The sequence below is a fragment of the Camelus bactrianus genome, chromosome 3, assembly GCF_048773025.1.
Source record: "Camelus bactrianus isolate YW-2024 breed Bactrian camel chromosome 3, ASM4877302v1, whole genome shotgun sequence".
Lineage (NCBI taxonomy): Eukaryota > Metazoa > Chordata > Mammalia > Artiodactyla > Camelidae > Camelus > Camelus bactrianus.
Window position 1 is genome coordinate 158,541,458 of NC_133541.1, and position 15,643 is coordinate 158,557,100.

At 43.4% G+C, this 15,643-nt stretch overlaps 1 long non-coding RNA gene across 1 annotated transcript in view; it reads left to right on the top strand.

The window, feature by feature from the left end:
* LOC141577211 (uncharacterized) overlaps positions 1 to 12,067 on the top strand; it is a 48,698-nt gene extending 36,631 nt beyond the window's left edge. The window contains exon 4 of the long non-coding RNA XR_012506026.1: positions 8,775 to 12,067. This is a non-coding gene — a long non-coding RNA (uncharacterized LOC141577211). The remainder of the gene's footprint in view (positions 1 to 8,774) is intronic.
* The last annotated feature ends 3,576 nt before the right edge of the window (positions 12,068 to 15,643 follow it).

The window sequence follows — 15,643 nt, forward strand, 5'->3', positions numbered from 1 at the left end:
TTAATGAGTTCTGGTGGGATTGTATAATGACAGAAAGAATGAGGGACCTGTAGTTTTTCTGGACTAGAACACGCTTTTGGTTCCTGATCCAGTGTGTTCCATTACAGAATTGATGAGTTGTGTCTATTCTGGGACTTGTCGACTGAAAAAAATGTGTAGCCTGAAAGTTTAGAGTTACACTTTATTAGGCGGGAGGACTCGAGGCGGGATGACAGCCTTCAAATCTGTCTGAGGGACTGCTCCCAAGAAGTAGGGGTGGAACTAGGATTATATGGCAGCTTTACAACAAAGACCAGGGAGTTGGAACAATAAAAGATTGCTTGTTATCTAAAGAAATCCAGGCATCTCAAGTTAAAGAATTTAGTGCCTTTGTATGTATCATTTGACCTCACTGGATTCATTCTTTAGACAAGCACCTAGCTATCTAGGGCAATTATCCTGTCTTCTTATTCTCAGTCTGTTCAGAGGGCAGCATTGTGAGTGGCTGTAGAGGCTGGGCTTCAGGTCTGTCCGCACTGGGGGGTGGCGGCAGCCTTGATGACTTGGTTTCAGCATTCTTTGTTTACTGACATGGTTGTAGTATTTTAATTCACATTGTAGTATTTTCATTCACAGACTGATTGTGGATAATCTGGAAACTTGCAAAGGAAACGAGATGGAATTACTGCAGGTACCTTCTACTTTAATAAGCCGTGTGCAAACATAAACATGGAGGAAGCATACATTTGAATTTGGTGGTGTAGGGAAGGGTTTCTGCACATTACAGGAGAACGCAAGGCAGAATATCTCTTCTTTGTTGGCAGGGATGTGGGTCAACCTGTCATTTCTGTAGCGGTTTCTGAGAGCACTTTATGGTAATTAACAAACATTGACAAACGGTGGCACACTTTGAATTTAAGAGCTGACCTGTACAAACGTGTATTGGACAGGTGGATTTCATAGGCAAGTGGTGAGGTGGATTGGAGAGAGGTGTAGCCCAGGCCTGGGCTCAGATTCAGGTTTAAATCGCCATTTCCTCACCAAAGGACCTTGGACTAGAGTGTAACCTCCATTAAACTGTTGGTGAACCTGTGAAATATGCATTATAATATTCGTTTCTTCCTGGGTTTGTTGTAAGTTTTAAACAGTATTATAACACACATGAAACACTTAACAGGCCCTTAGCAGTGTTCACTGTGTCTTACCGCCCCGCTTAGCGTGTGTTACAGCCGTAAAGGTAGCATGTGCCTGTTGAGGACGTACTGGCAGCCCCTTGAATAGGTTGTGAATTTGGTGATTTCCTTTAATCCTTGAAGCTCTACGTGCCATGGGCAGTTATTTTCATGAACAGATGAGGAATCTTAGGGTAAAGAAGACGGTGTAATTTGCCCAAAGTCAGACCATAATTTTGGGTGCAGGGGCCTCTGTTCAGCATGGGCCCCTGGGCTTTCTGCCCTCTCCGTTCAGCACCAGAGCCAGACGTGGAGTCGCCTGTCTCCCAGCCCAGAATATCCGGCAGGCAGCAACACAAACCTGGACCTGTTCTGCTTAAGCAAAAACTCCGGAGGGGAGGCAGGTACTAAAGGGATAAATGTAAAAACAGACGACTGCAAACTGTTATCAGCTCAGAGAAGGAAAGGAACACGCCTCGCCGTGCAGAGCTGGGAGCTTTCCCTTCAGGGCTGCTCTGGGGGCGTTCATTTCAGCTAAACAAACTCCGCTCCTGCACCAAGGCATGAAGGCAGGGTGCATGTAACCAGGCTGACTGTGCCTCGTTGATCATATTCATTCCTAATCCAGTGTCAGCTGTCACGGGCACTTACCTAGTAAACAGATGTCGGCCATAATCATCACGCACTTTGCTTGGTAGTTTTATTGGCCCCACTTTTGAGATGAGGTAATTGAAGCTGGGGAGTTTGCTGCATGCCCGTGATTACCTTGGAAATACCCCTACTGGTCTTTCAACATAGACTGGTGTGGCTGTTACATCCCAGCCCTGTGAATGGCATCGTGTAGCTTCTACCAAGTGGCCCAAATGACTGACATTGATTTTCTTAATCCGTAGGAAATGGTATGTGACAATAAGAGAAAAGGTGGTAAGAAATTCTTTGGAAAACTAGAACAAAATCCAATACATCCCCAGCTGGGGTAGCGTACCCAGTGTCACTCATCCCACTCACAGCCTGGCACCTCCTCCCTCCCGACTCCGTGTTCAGAAGCCACTCTGAGCCTTCGAAGAACATTTTGCCTTGTGACACTTTTGACTAAGACCTATGACCTCTCTGTCCCTGGTTTACTCTCTCTTCAAGGCCATTTAAATTTTATGCAGGCTCCTCAACTCCGATGTAAGAAAAGACTCTTTAAACTTCTTGATGAAGCTCCTTAATGAAGATCTTGTGAAGGAAACCTAGTCAAAACCTGGGAGGTATGCACACAGTGACTGCATGCAACCTCAGCACTTTGTGAAGTTCAGAATCAGAGGGGTGGGAGACTCAGGAAAGGCTTTTTAAGGTAGAAAGGGGAAAGTGAAAGGATGCAGGCTGTGTGAGACTGAAACATCTCGGTCCCAGCCAGCAAGGCACCTGCGTTCAGGATGGTGTATGGGGAGTACAGAGTTCTCACAAAGAAAGAAGTGGTGGGATGGGAGGGAGGACAGATAGATTCTTTACTAGGGAAGGAAAAAGTGGGCTGAAAATTTCCTGGTTGAATAAGAGTACTGTGACATGATGTGCTTGCATTTTGGAGATAAGGGTTTTGTGGGGACAGGCCTAGGAGAACGCTCTCTGGCTGGGGAGTCAGCACAACAGAGAACCACAGAGAACCGGGCTGACCTCAAGGCCCCTGCTGGGGGAGGGGCTGCCCGCCATTTTGGTCCTGGGGGCTACTTCTGTCCCTTAGCTGGGGCCTCAGAACTCCCTTCACATCCCAGTCCTGTTGATACAAGAAAACATATGTGGGGCATGGGAAGGGCTGTGTCCCAGGCTTTGGTTGAGCCCCTGGAATGTGCCCCACCAGACGTGGGTCCTTGGCTTCATGCAGGAAAGGTTTCAAGAGCAAGCCACTGTTGAGTAAAGGTAGATTTATTCACAGAGACACATTGAAAGGCAGGAGAAATGCCACGAGGTGTGGGGGTTGGGTGCTCAGATTAAAAGTAGGTACACACTCCACAGACAAATTGTGGGCCTTCTCCGAAGAGGGAGAGAGAGTGATGACCGTGAGGTGGCGCTGTGTTGCTGGTTTTCATGGGCTTGGTTGTTTTATATGCTAATAATTAGAAGGAGCAGCCTAAGGGCAAGGGGCTGGGATTCCCTGGGATTTGGCCATTTCCCACCGTTTGATATTTTGTGGCTAGCCTTGGGATGGCCATGGTGCCTTGGGGCGTGTTATTCACCATGTTACTATTACAACGGGTGTATAATGAAGCTCAAGATCTGCTAGAAGTAAAATCTCTTCATCCTGAGCCTCAAGGCCTACTGGGGGTTGAATCCTTCACCATTTTGATGTTAATTGCTGTGGCCTTCATTGAATGGCTGTGCTCTGGCCCCTTCCATCCTGTCTCACTGTCTTGACACAGAGAGAGCAAAGGCCGGGCCCCGCCTGTGCTCCTGCATTTAACAGGGAGAGGGGTGGGGTGGGCTGATGATGACTCTGAGTGGTGAGAAGGATGTTTCAGATTTTCCCACGTGGGACATGGGGAAGTGCCAGCAGCCACCGCAGATTTATCTCACGGGCATTATCACTTGTGTCACTCATCTTTTTCTATTTTTCTTTCTTTTTTTTCAATTATTTAATCTAAATTTAACATCAGGTTTTCTTAGGAAAGAAATTTCTCTTTTTCTTTTCATTGGGGCTCTTTTGGGGGGGTAGGTAATTAGGTGTATTTATCTGTTAGAGGAGGCCCTCGCGGTTGAACCCGGGACCCCGTGCACGCTAAGAACACGCTCTACCACTGAGCTCTACCATCATCTTTTACTTTTTGCTTTAGATGCCAAGAATCTTACGGCTGAATTTCTAGTCGGCCTTTAACACTTACCCTGACTTCATGGCATTCGTTTTTATGAGTTTACTTCCCCCTGGTTTCATTTAAGTATTGAATCTCCATTTTCTCTACACTCTAACTTTTGTCTTTTTGTTGTTATGGTTGTTAAGCTGTGTTAAAAATTGTTTAATTCCTCTTTTACCAGGAGGCTGAAAGTAAATAAATATGTAAACAAACTTATCACACTTAAATGTTTTATACATTCTAAGCTGTTTATTAGTTACTTAAAAACCGAATTGAATACTGAAGTGATAACATTTTAAAATTATTTTTTAACATTTTATAAAAGTATAGCTGATTTACAATATGATATGTTTCAGGTGTACAATAATTGCACAATTTTTATTGTTATGCTCCATTTATAGTTATTGTAAAACATTGGCTATATTCCCTGTGTCGTAAGATACATCCCTGTAGCGTGTTTATGTTACATGGAGCAGTTTGTATAAGAAACTTGGGTAATACAAAGTCTGGGGCGTGGCTCTGTCTAACCCATGTTCCCGGTCACCCTTCCTGTCAGAGCCCAGGCCCTCACTCCTGTCTGCAGGGGAGCAAATGGAGGCAGCCCTCATCAGCGCTGGCACCACCCTCTGAGTGGCAGTGACAGCAGTGACTGTGTGTGGACGTGTAAATTGTTGTTCCAGGAGCTTTACATGCATTTCTGCATTTAATAATTAAAGCCCTCCTGTGAGGAATCATTTTAGGTTTTTAATGAATAATACATTTTATTTTGATTTTGAGAGTTCAAACTTCCAGAAAATTTACTGGAATAGTACAATAAAGGCTTAGATACAGTTCACCTAAAAGGGCACTGTTTGCCCTTTTGTGTCTGGCTTATTTTAGTATAAACTTTCAAGGTCCATCCATGTTGTATCCTCAGTCAGTACTTTATTCTTTTGGTTTTATAATATCCTTTTTCTTTTTTTTTTTCGTTTTTTCTCTATTTAAAAATATTTTCATTGAATTCTAGTCAGTTTATAATGTTGCGTCAGTTTATAAATTTGCATCAGTTTCTTGTGTACAGCACAACACTTCATTTATATAGGAACATACATGTATTCATTTTCATATTCTTTTTCAACATAAGTTACTATAAGTTATTAAATATATTCTCCTGTGCTATACAGTATAAACTTGCTGTTTACTCTATACATATTCAGTATCTGCAAATCTTGAACTCCCAATTTATTTCTTCCCACACCCTCTCCCCTCTGGTAACCATAGTTTGGTTTCTATGTCTGTGTGTCTGTTTCTGTTCTGTAGATAAGTTTATGTTTTTGTTTGTTTGTTTTTTTAGATTCCACATGTGAGCGATCTCATATGGTATTTTTCTTTCTCTTTCTGGGTTACTTCACTTAGAATGACATTCTCCAAGTCCATTCATGTTTCTACAAATGGCATTATTTTATTATTTTTTTATGGCTGAATAGTAGTCTATTGTACAAATATACTACAACCTCTTTATCCAGTCATCTGTCAGTGGACATTTAGGTTGTTTCCATGTCTTGCTATTGTAAATAGTGCTGCTCTGAATATTGGGGTGTAGGTATCTTTTTGAATTACGGTTCCTTCTGGATATATGCCCAGCAGTGGGATTGCTGGGTCATATGGGAGGTCAATGTTTTGTCTTTTGAGGAACCTCTGTACTGTTTTCCACAATGGCTCCACCAAACTGCAATCACAGTGTAGGAGGGTTCCCTATTCTCCACAGCCTCTCCAGCATTTATTGTTTGTGAACTTCTGAATGATGCCTATTCTGACTGGTGAGATGTGATATTTGATTGCAGTTTTGATTTGCATTTCTCTGATAATGATATTGAGCATTTTTTCATGTGCCTATTGGCCATTTGTATGTCTTCATTGGAGAAAAGCTTCTTTAGGCCTTCTGCCCATTTTTGAATTGAATTGTTTGTTTTTCTTTCTTATCAAGTGTAAAAGGTGTTATATATTCTGGGAATTAAGCCCTTGTCAGTCTCATTTATTGCAACTATTTTCTCCCATTCCATAGGTTGTCTTTTAGTTTTGCTTACTGTTTCCTTTGCTGTGCAAAACCTTGTAAGTTTAATTACATCCCACTTGTATATTTTTGCTTGTATTTCTATTGCTTGAGTAGACTGCTCTAGGAGAACATTGCTGAGATGTATGTCAGATATTTTGCCTATGTTTTCTTCTAAGAGGTTTATAGTGTCTTGTCTACATGTTTAAGTCTTTAAGCCATTTTGAATTTATTTTTGTGTATGCTGTGAGGGAGTAGTCTAACTTCATTCATTTACATGCAGCTGTCCAGTTATCCCTACACCATTTGCTGAAGAGGCTGTCTTTACTCCATTGTATGTTCTCACCTCATTTGTCAAAGATTCAATGACCAAAGTTTGTGGGCCTATTCTTGGTAATTTTGTTTATCCGTTCATTGATGGATGGATATTGTTTGTAACCTTTGGCTACTCTGAATGATACTGCCATGAATATTGATGTGCAAGTTTTTGTGAGAATATGTTTTCATTCTGTTGGCTGTACAGTTGGCCTGCCATATCTGTAATTTCCACTTCATGGATCCAGATGGCTGATTGTAAAGGGACTCGAACATCCTTGGATTATGGTATCCAGGGTGGGGGGGTTCCTGAAACCAACCCCCCGAGGATACTGAGGGATGACTCTACATGTAGGAGTGGAATTGCTGAGCCATATAACTCTAACCTTTTGAGGAAACACCAGACTTCTCCAAAGAAGCTGCACCATTGTCCCTTTCCATTGGCCGCAAATGAGGTATCTCTGCCTCCTCAACGACACTTGTTATTGTCCATGTTTTGATTAAAACCGTCCTAGTGGGTGTAAAATGAGAACTCATTTTGATTTTGATTTGGCTAGTGATGCTGAGCTTCTTTTCATGTGCTTATCGGGCATTTGTGTATTTATTTAAATCCTTGGCAAATTTAAACATTGGGTCGATTTTCTTTGTATTGTTCAGTTGTAAGCATTTTTTATATATCCTGAATACTAGTCTCTTCTTAGATACATGCTTTGCAAAATTTTTCTCCTATTCTGCAGATTGTCCTTTCACTTTAGTTTTTTTAAGCATTAAAACAATTTCTTTACAGGGGAGGTAATTAGATGTATTGATTTATTTTATTTTTCTTGCTAAGCATGCACTCTGTCACTTGATATACCCCCTTCCCCTGTCATTTCACTTTCTTGATGATGTAATTTGTAACAAAAAGGTTTTAACTTTGATGAAGTCCAGTTTATCTGCTTTTTTCTTCTATCACTTGTGCTCTTCGTATTGTATCTAGGAAACCAAAGCCTATCCTAGGACCACAAAGATTTATACTGTGTCTTCTTTTAGAAAGTTTATAGGTTTAGTTTTTACGTTTCTGTCTCTGATGAATTTTGAATTAATTTTTATTTATTTAAAATATGGGGGTCCAGATTCCAGATTCATTCTTTTGCCTGCAGATACTCAGCACTCCCTGCACCATTTGTTGAATAGACTATTCTTTCAATGGAGTGTTGTTGACACCCTTGTGGAAAACTGACTGTAAATGTAAGTTTTTCCCCCTGGGTTTTTATTAAGTCTCATAGATTTATTTATCCAAACTTATGCCAGTACCATTCTGACTTAGTACTATAGCTTTTTAGTACCCTTTAAAGTGAGTCCTCCAACTTTGCTCTGCTTTTTCAAGATTGTTTTGGCTGACCTGGGCCCCTTGCACTTCCATATGAATTTTGGGATCACTTTTTCAATTTTTGCAAAGAAGTCAGCTGGAATATTGATAAGGATTCCACTGAATTTGTAACTCACTTTGGGGAGTCTTAACATTTTTAACAATATTGTCTACCATTCCATGAACATGGGATGTGTTCCATATATGTAGGTCTTTTAAGTATTATTTCGGTGATACATCAAAATATTCAATGTACAAATCTTGTAAATTTTTGTTAAATGTATCTCTCATTTTATTTTTAATGCTGTTGTAAATGGAAAGGCTGAGCTTCTTGAGGGTAGGACTATATATTAATTTGTTTATTTCTAGGATTTCTACACAGCAAATACCCTAGGTTTATATTTGCTACATAAATCTATCCACAACTCTTCCCACCCCCATGTTATAAGAAACCAAGACCCAGGTTAAGCTACCTGAACACCTATGTGGAAGTGAGAAATGAGACCCTTGGGTGGGGCTTTGTGAAGATGATACTGAGAGCTTATTTAGGATCGCTTCATCTTAAATTCCTTTAAACAACACTTTTGGTGTAGTCAGATACATTAAGATCATGCCCTTTTGATGTGCAGAGGAGCTAAGACTATCATTTTCAAATAATTTCTAGTGAGAGTGTTGTACTTGAAATCAAATTTGCATCAATCTTTGAAGATATATGTTTCAGGAATTTTGACTAAAGAACACCTGTCTTTATTCATTAATGACAACTAAATTCTCAAGCAACATGTAAGAGTTTGAGCAAACTGCCCCAGCCCCGTAGTGCTGGTTGGCTGCAGCTGTAACTGGAGTCAGTGCTTACCTCTCCCAGCACGCTTGGGCTGATCTGCACAAAGGTGTTCGTCCAAATGTTTGTCTGTAGTCTGTTGGACAAAGCCATAAAACATTGAGTTAATGTTGCTGGAATGCAATATATTCCTATTAATATTAACTAAGCACATATTGAGTGCTTACTGTATGTTGGGAATTGTCCCTCAGCCTCACATGTATATTATTTCACTTAAAACTTCATATATTTCCTTGTTATTCTCACTTTACAGATAAGGAGACTGAGAATTAGGTCTTCTGTATTTTGGATGGAGCTCATTATCAATGACAGGAAGTTGTAAGGAAAAAGATATTGATTCATCCTGAGAAAATATTTTTCTGACCGTCAGCAGTGAAGAGGGTGAACACTGAAGAAGGTGATCATTGTTTGAGTGAGACGAGCCCCGGGTTGTACGGAGTCAGCATCCCTGTCTTGGACACGGCACGTGTAGATCTGTGTGGTGGGTGAGGCGGCGAGGCCGCGCAGGGAACACGGATGCCGGGCCATTGGGCTGTGCTCAGGCCCAGTGGGGCTTTCTCCTAAGGGCAGTGGGCCGTCATTGACAGATCTTAAGTAGGGGAGTGGGGTGCTCTCGTAGATCACTTTTGTCTTGTAGAATGCTTAGAAACATTTAGAAGGCTCTGCAGGAGGTGATGTGATGAGTCAGATTAGGGTGGCTGCCAGGTGTAGAAGTGTAGAATTTTCAAGTGGTTTTCACTCCCAGTTTTGTGGCTGAGTAGCTGTGTCACTTTGGATGATGCACTCAAGGAAGTAAACAATTTATCTAATCAATTGAAGAACTGATGTACCGACCTCCCAGGACTGCTGTGGCAATCCAGTGAGATAACGTGTGCACAGTGTGCAGCGTGGTACCCAGCACAGAGTCAGTGCTGAGTGAGTGCCAGTGAGTACCTGGTAGGTCAGGTGTGGGTGGTGGGACTCGGTGACTGAGGAAATCTGGGCCCTGAAGGTGGGGTCCAGTCACATCTGTGAGTGATGGGCCTGAGCTGGGAGAGGCAGGGAGACCTTGCCCCCCGACCAAGGGCCCTGGGTAGGACGGCTATGGGAGGAGCACCGTGAAGTCAGCTCTTTGCAGGTGGAGCTCGAATTGCCTTTGAGACATCTAAGTGCATTGTCATGAGCTCAAAGAGGAGGTCTGGGCCCGGGCTGTGAATTTTCCTATAATCTTAATCCCTGAGGACGCCGAGGTATTGATCACTGAACGTGAAGACATACTTTACAGGACAAGTGAATAGTAGTATCATCTCTGTCATCAAAGCTCACATCTCTTTATTCATCACAAGTTTGCTATTGGGTACTTACAGAGCTCACTTCACCGCCATCCCCTGGGCTCAGGCTCCACAGTAAAGAGCTGGTGAGCCTCCCTCTTTTCCAGAAGAAGACACATTTAGCTGGTAGAATTCTGTACCTCGCCAGACTTAGAATTTTAGTTTGTTGTTTTAATTCTATTTTCTGTTAGCCATCTCCTGACAGGAGAGACGTTTTACCTCATGGACATATTTCAATTAGCTGTTACTGAGAATTGCTGATCTGATCCATAGTGTAATTATTATATTAAACTTGTAGAGTATATATCATTTTTCTGTCTTTGCCCTTTAATTTTGTATGCCCCTTCAAGTCTCTATCCTATTTGGGGCCTTATTTTTTTAAATTAAAAAATGTCTATTTGCAGTTAAGAAAACAAAAGAAAAGAAAAAATACACATGATAGCTAAACTTAGAAAATATCTAGTGTGTTTTCTGTCTCGGCAACGGAGGGTTCTAGAAACTCGTGAAAACCTTCATTACACAAGTTTCTTAAAATGCTGATTAAGAAATAAAACCTTCCTTCTTCATCTTTCAAGCTGCACAGCTAATTGTGAAGAAAGTGAGGGGAAATCCTCAGAAGCCAAGACAAACCAGAAAGCAGGAATTCTGGGTGATACACGAGCCTTAGAAGCCCTGGGGTGCCTGTTGGCTCCTGTACTGAGTTTCAGTTGCCTTGACAGGAGGGTAGGAGCTGAGCCCGAGTCTTCTCACACTGGGAGTTGGATGACTGATCATATGTAAGGCCAAGCCCATCCCGAGAAGCATGGTTTACTAAAGGGTTAACTATGAAAAAAAATTCCTCAAGGTAAGACAGTAAGGAAAGTCAATTTTTTTGGAAGAGGGGAAAAATAACAAATCCAAAGTAAGGATATAGTTTAAAGCTCTTCTGGCATGAGAGTAACCACAAACTCCTGGCAGAGAATCACAGCTACTCCTGGAATGAGAAGCTGTGGTTTGAATGAACCAGTGAGCAGCCATTCCGAAAAAGGGCTCCAGAGTCTTGAGGATCAAGATACTTGACTGCAAACACCTGTCTTCCAAGGTCTCTATCAAATAACCAGAAAGGTTTTAAAGGAAAGAAGCCATAATCATAGTTTTATTTCTTAACATTACTTTATGCTAGGAATTCAGAGGTGACTATGGAGTTGTCTCCTCTTTTATGGACCTTACCTTCTCTTTGGGGAGACAAACTGACATAGTTGGGGAGCTTGGTGGAGGGAGGTGATAGTCTGTTGCAATTAGCCAGGAGAGGAGATTAAGAAAGCAGTGAAGGGTGGGTGAACTTTTTAGCTAAGGACATTCTTGTTCTGCTGGCCCTTAATTGCAGGCTCAATGAGTAGTCACTGGAGGGAATAGATCTTACGGAGGATGGACTTAGCTCAGGCCTCTTTAGAATGGACAAGTGAACCTGGAGAAAGACAGTCAAATCTGTGCAGACATTAAAGTTCACTTGAACCTGCTCCATCCCTGAGCCAAAGATAGGACAAATATGCAGCACTTCTTAAGGACAGAGGAGTGGTTTTTAAGGTTCTCCAAGAATGAAGCCCAGGGAACCGAGATGGCCAGTTGTCAAACTGTGACTTTGCACTTAGGACGGTGTACCCACCAAGGGTATTGGCCTTTTATACATTTCCATTTCTCTTTAATACATGTCAGGTGATGAGGACGTGGGCACAAGTGTTTGACATCTTGTCGAGGCGACTTTGGGTACCTGCCTAGAAACGCGGGCACGGCTACAGCTGCGTCACACATGTTGCCGCCCATCCCACTCCCCGGCTCCGTGATCACGGCAGAGTGGTTCCTTGTTGACCTGTCCATCTCCTCTGTGACATCATAACCCATGAAAAGACCGGAGAGTATTAACTTGGCTTTGTTAAAGTCAAAGGAACAGATCTAATATGGAGTCAGATTTGTTCTTTCCTATTTCAGTATTGCCATGGAGAAGACAGTTTGGGCAGCTTTTTATAGGGTCCTCGAGGCTTTCTCTCTCAGCCTCTGGGCACCTTTATTGAAAACCCTTCATAGCTGTCTGGAGTGCTGGAAAACCACTCCGACTGTTTTGCCCTGAAGATGTGTTCAGTTTATAACTCATCTCTACTCCTTGGAAAACAACTCAATAAAAACTCAGTTGGTTTTCCACCAGCCATGGGCAGGGTTGAGGGATACCTTGTTATTATTTCATAAAATAATAATAATAATAAAAATAGTAATAATAAAAATAAAAATAAAAATAAAAATAAAAATAATAATAATAATAATAATAATAATAATAATAATAATAAAAGAAGTCTTAAAACAGCACTGGGCACATAGTTGAGAGTCAATAAATGCTTCCTGGCTTAAATCAAAAGTGAAGACTCAGTGATTCCATGGCTGCTGTATTTGCTGAGCTAGTTACTCCTTTGCTCCATTACACATTTTTTTAACTGAAAAAGAAATACATGCAAATGGTTAAAAAAAATTCAAACAGCACAAAAATACACAAGTGAAAGAAGTTTTCCCTCATCCTCTGTTCTTCCGGCCCTCCCTGGAGATGCCACTGTTTACTATCTTTTGGGTGCATTTCCAGATATGCTATGCACATTCCCACCTATGTATGTAAATTCCTTTAAAGTTTTAGTTATTTTTAACTTAAAGGGATTTAAATCCTCAAGTGGCTTCTGCCTGGGTAATAGAACAGAACAAATCTGACTCCATATTAGATCTTTTCCTTTGACTTTAACCCTATGCTCTGTCTCCTAGGCTTCATCTTGCTTGTAAAACAATGTTGCTTAGAGCCTGAAATATACAGGAGAACCTATTCTGAAGTCTCTGATCTTTAAGTATATTTAACACATTTTCATTCATAAAAAGATTAGAAATTGCAGAATAGAAAATAACGTTTGTTTTGTTAGAGGTTTACAGAGATTTGACCCAGGCAGATAGCTGCAAGAACAAAGGATTCTAACAAGAAGGAATTCCTACACCAAGAAGATTGTAACAACCAAGCACGTAGGAAAAGAGCCTGAATTCTGACTTGGGGAGATGGTTTTCCAGGACATTAGTTTGCCATCTAGGTCTACAGAAACTTGCTATTCCATACCCCAACACCTGGTCTCCCAACTTATTGGCCTGTCCTGCACTGAAGAGAATGAATTTGGATTTGGTAGCACTCCTATATACCTAGCAAGCTGGGCACTGGAACTGAGTGTTATGGAAACAACAGGCCAGCCAAGGAACAATCACCACTCGGAGTGTTGGCGTACTCAGATTTATTATGCCGGCGGGCTCAGAGGGGCTTCTGCTCCGAATTTCTGAGCACCCACCTCCAAGACATACACATGAAGTTTTAAAGGGTTAATTACAAGTAAGGGTGTATTAGCCAATAAGGCTCAAGCAACAAAAAGCAAGGAATCAGCACACTGGTGCTTGTCAACTTGTAATAGACACTTGCTGAGCTTCGATTTACGGCTTAGCTTGTTAGCCCAGTAAACTGACACTAAACTTCAGATTTACGAGTTAGCCCAGCAGAATTTAGATCAGTAAACTGACACATCACACTTAGATTTGTGACTTAGCTTGTTAGCCCAGCTGGGCTTTTCCTTCACATGAGGACAGCTCTCCCACACCCAGGGAACTACTGTGAGCCCTTGATGGTTCCACTAGGGTGGAATGTGGTTTACCCAGAACGGATGGGGACTATGCACCAACACTCAGGCAGTCTGCTCTGTCTGGGGCTCTGATCTTGAACCACCCCGCTCCCTGCCAGCCCAACACCTGGGACAGTGGAGCTAAGGCAAAGATCGTGCCTGCCTGTTTCCCAGCGTGTAAAAGGGGAATATGTACTCTTCCCAAGGTAGTTCTGAGCGACAACACCTGCGGGTGCTTGGTTCCCAGACCAACAGAAAACCCTGCTCCGCGTGGGGGCAACAGGTGTGATACCCGTAGGGGTTCTGCAGCAGCATCGGATGGAGGGCTGGATCAGGGAGGTAAAACTTGAGCTGCGGGCCTTGAAGTGTTACAGAAGGGTACAGAGGCAGGACTGCCGCCTTCTTCAGGGTGCCATCAGATGTAAAGCTTTTTCTCTCCATCCTCGCTAGGACCTTACACTTTCAGGATCCCTCCATTCTCTCTGCTATTCCTGTCCATCTGTCTCCCTCCACTTTTTCCCTCCTCTCCTCCCCCTCCCATCTTTTCCCTCCCTCACTGCCCCACCTTCTCTCGCAGAACCCAGAGCGGATTGCTGGCCCTCCTGCGCATGGGCGGTCGGTGTCAGCTGGACCGCGGGTTGGAAGCTCCAGCTCGGAGCCGGGGATTAGCCCCAAAGGCTTCTCAGCTCTGTCGCCCGGCAGGCCTTTAGCTCCTGCCCGGGGCCGGTGCCTCTGGCCGTGGAAGTGCAATGTGGGGTCTCCCGGGAAAGGGGTCAGGTGGCTGCGGGAGAGCGGTCCGCGTGTCACAGACCACGAGGGCGCGAGTCAGCCTGTGTTCAGCTGAATTGCTCTGGCCAGAACCCTCTGCCCGCGCCACCTGCCCCAGTGCCCCAGTGCCACAGCTTCCCGGGGCCAGGTGTGCACCTGCCGCCTCTCACCCAGCCGGGCTCCCCTCAGTCCGCTGCTGGCGTCCCCTTCCCCTCTCTCGCCCGCGAGTCCTCTCCTCCCGGGCTTCCTCTCCTCGGCCACCGGCCCGTCCCCACAACTGGGCGGGCTGCGTCCCAGGCGGGCGGGGTCTGCGGACCCGGAGGGGGCAGCTGGGGCTGGGGCTGGGTATGGCCTCCGAGCGGGGCTGCAGCCCGCGTTTCCACCCATTTCCCTGCCCCGCGACTCCGGGGCTGCCCTGGTCTTCCTTTCCCGCTCCCTGAGGAACATCTCAGTGGCGTCTGCACTGCTCCCTGGGCTGAGAGCCTCCGGCTGTAAAGCCCAGCTACTGGTGGAGTCGGGAAAAGGGATCCTCAGTGCCAAGCGAGCTTCTGTCTCCTCCCTCAGTGTTTCTGCCCCAGGTAAGTACCTTGAACACTTTCAGGTGTTATGATGGCGGTGCTTGTTGGTGTCATGTGTTTTTATAGTGAGAGGGATTACAGTGTTGAAAGCAGGGCTTGGTTCAGTTAAAAATGTGCTGAAGGCATAAGGCTGTGTCATCCTCCTTCCTTCCCTCTCCCAGGGTGAAAAGTGTGACCATCGATTTTAAAAAGACAGTTACATTCCCTAACTAGCCCAGCCCAGCTTGGTGTGTTAACAGGAAGAGCACCACCAGAGGCGTTGGAGACCCAGGGACATTGCAGTCCTAAAGAGCTCCTGGCAAAATTTGGTTTGTTTTGGTTTTTTGTTTTTCTTAAATTGTGGGGCAGACTAAGTAGTATAGAGGGAAAAATAATTGTCAAGAAATATTTTTTCATATAACAGCTTTATTGTGATATTGTTCACACACCATGAAGTCCACCCATTTAAATGGTACAATTCAGCAGCTTTTAGCATATTTACAGTTGTGCAACAATTATTATTCCAGAACGTTTTCATCACATCAGAAAGACCAGTGGAAATGAATGACCAATCCACCCCTCCCCAGTGGTGGTTCTAAAGAAGTTTCTTGGCTATTCTTGACCATAAATTAACTTGTTACATTCCATGAAAAATCTGGTAGGAATTCTAATCAGAATTGCAATGAATCTGTCTATCAAAATAGGAAGAATTAATGTCTTTATGGCATAAACTTCTTCTACTCATGAATATAACTGGGACCCTATATTTTCATCTCTCCAGAGCCTGGCACATGGGAAGTCCTCACTAATTGTTGGGCT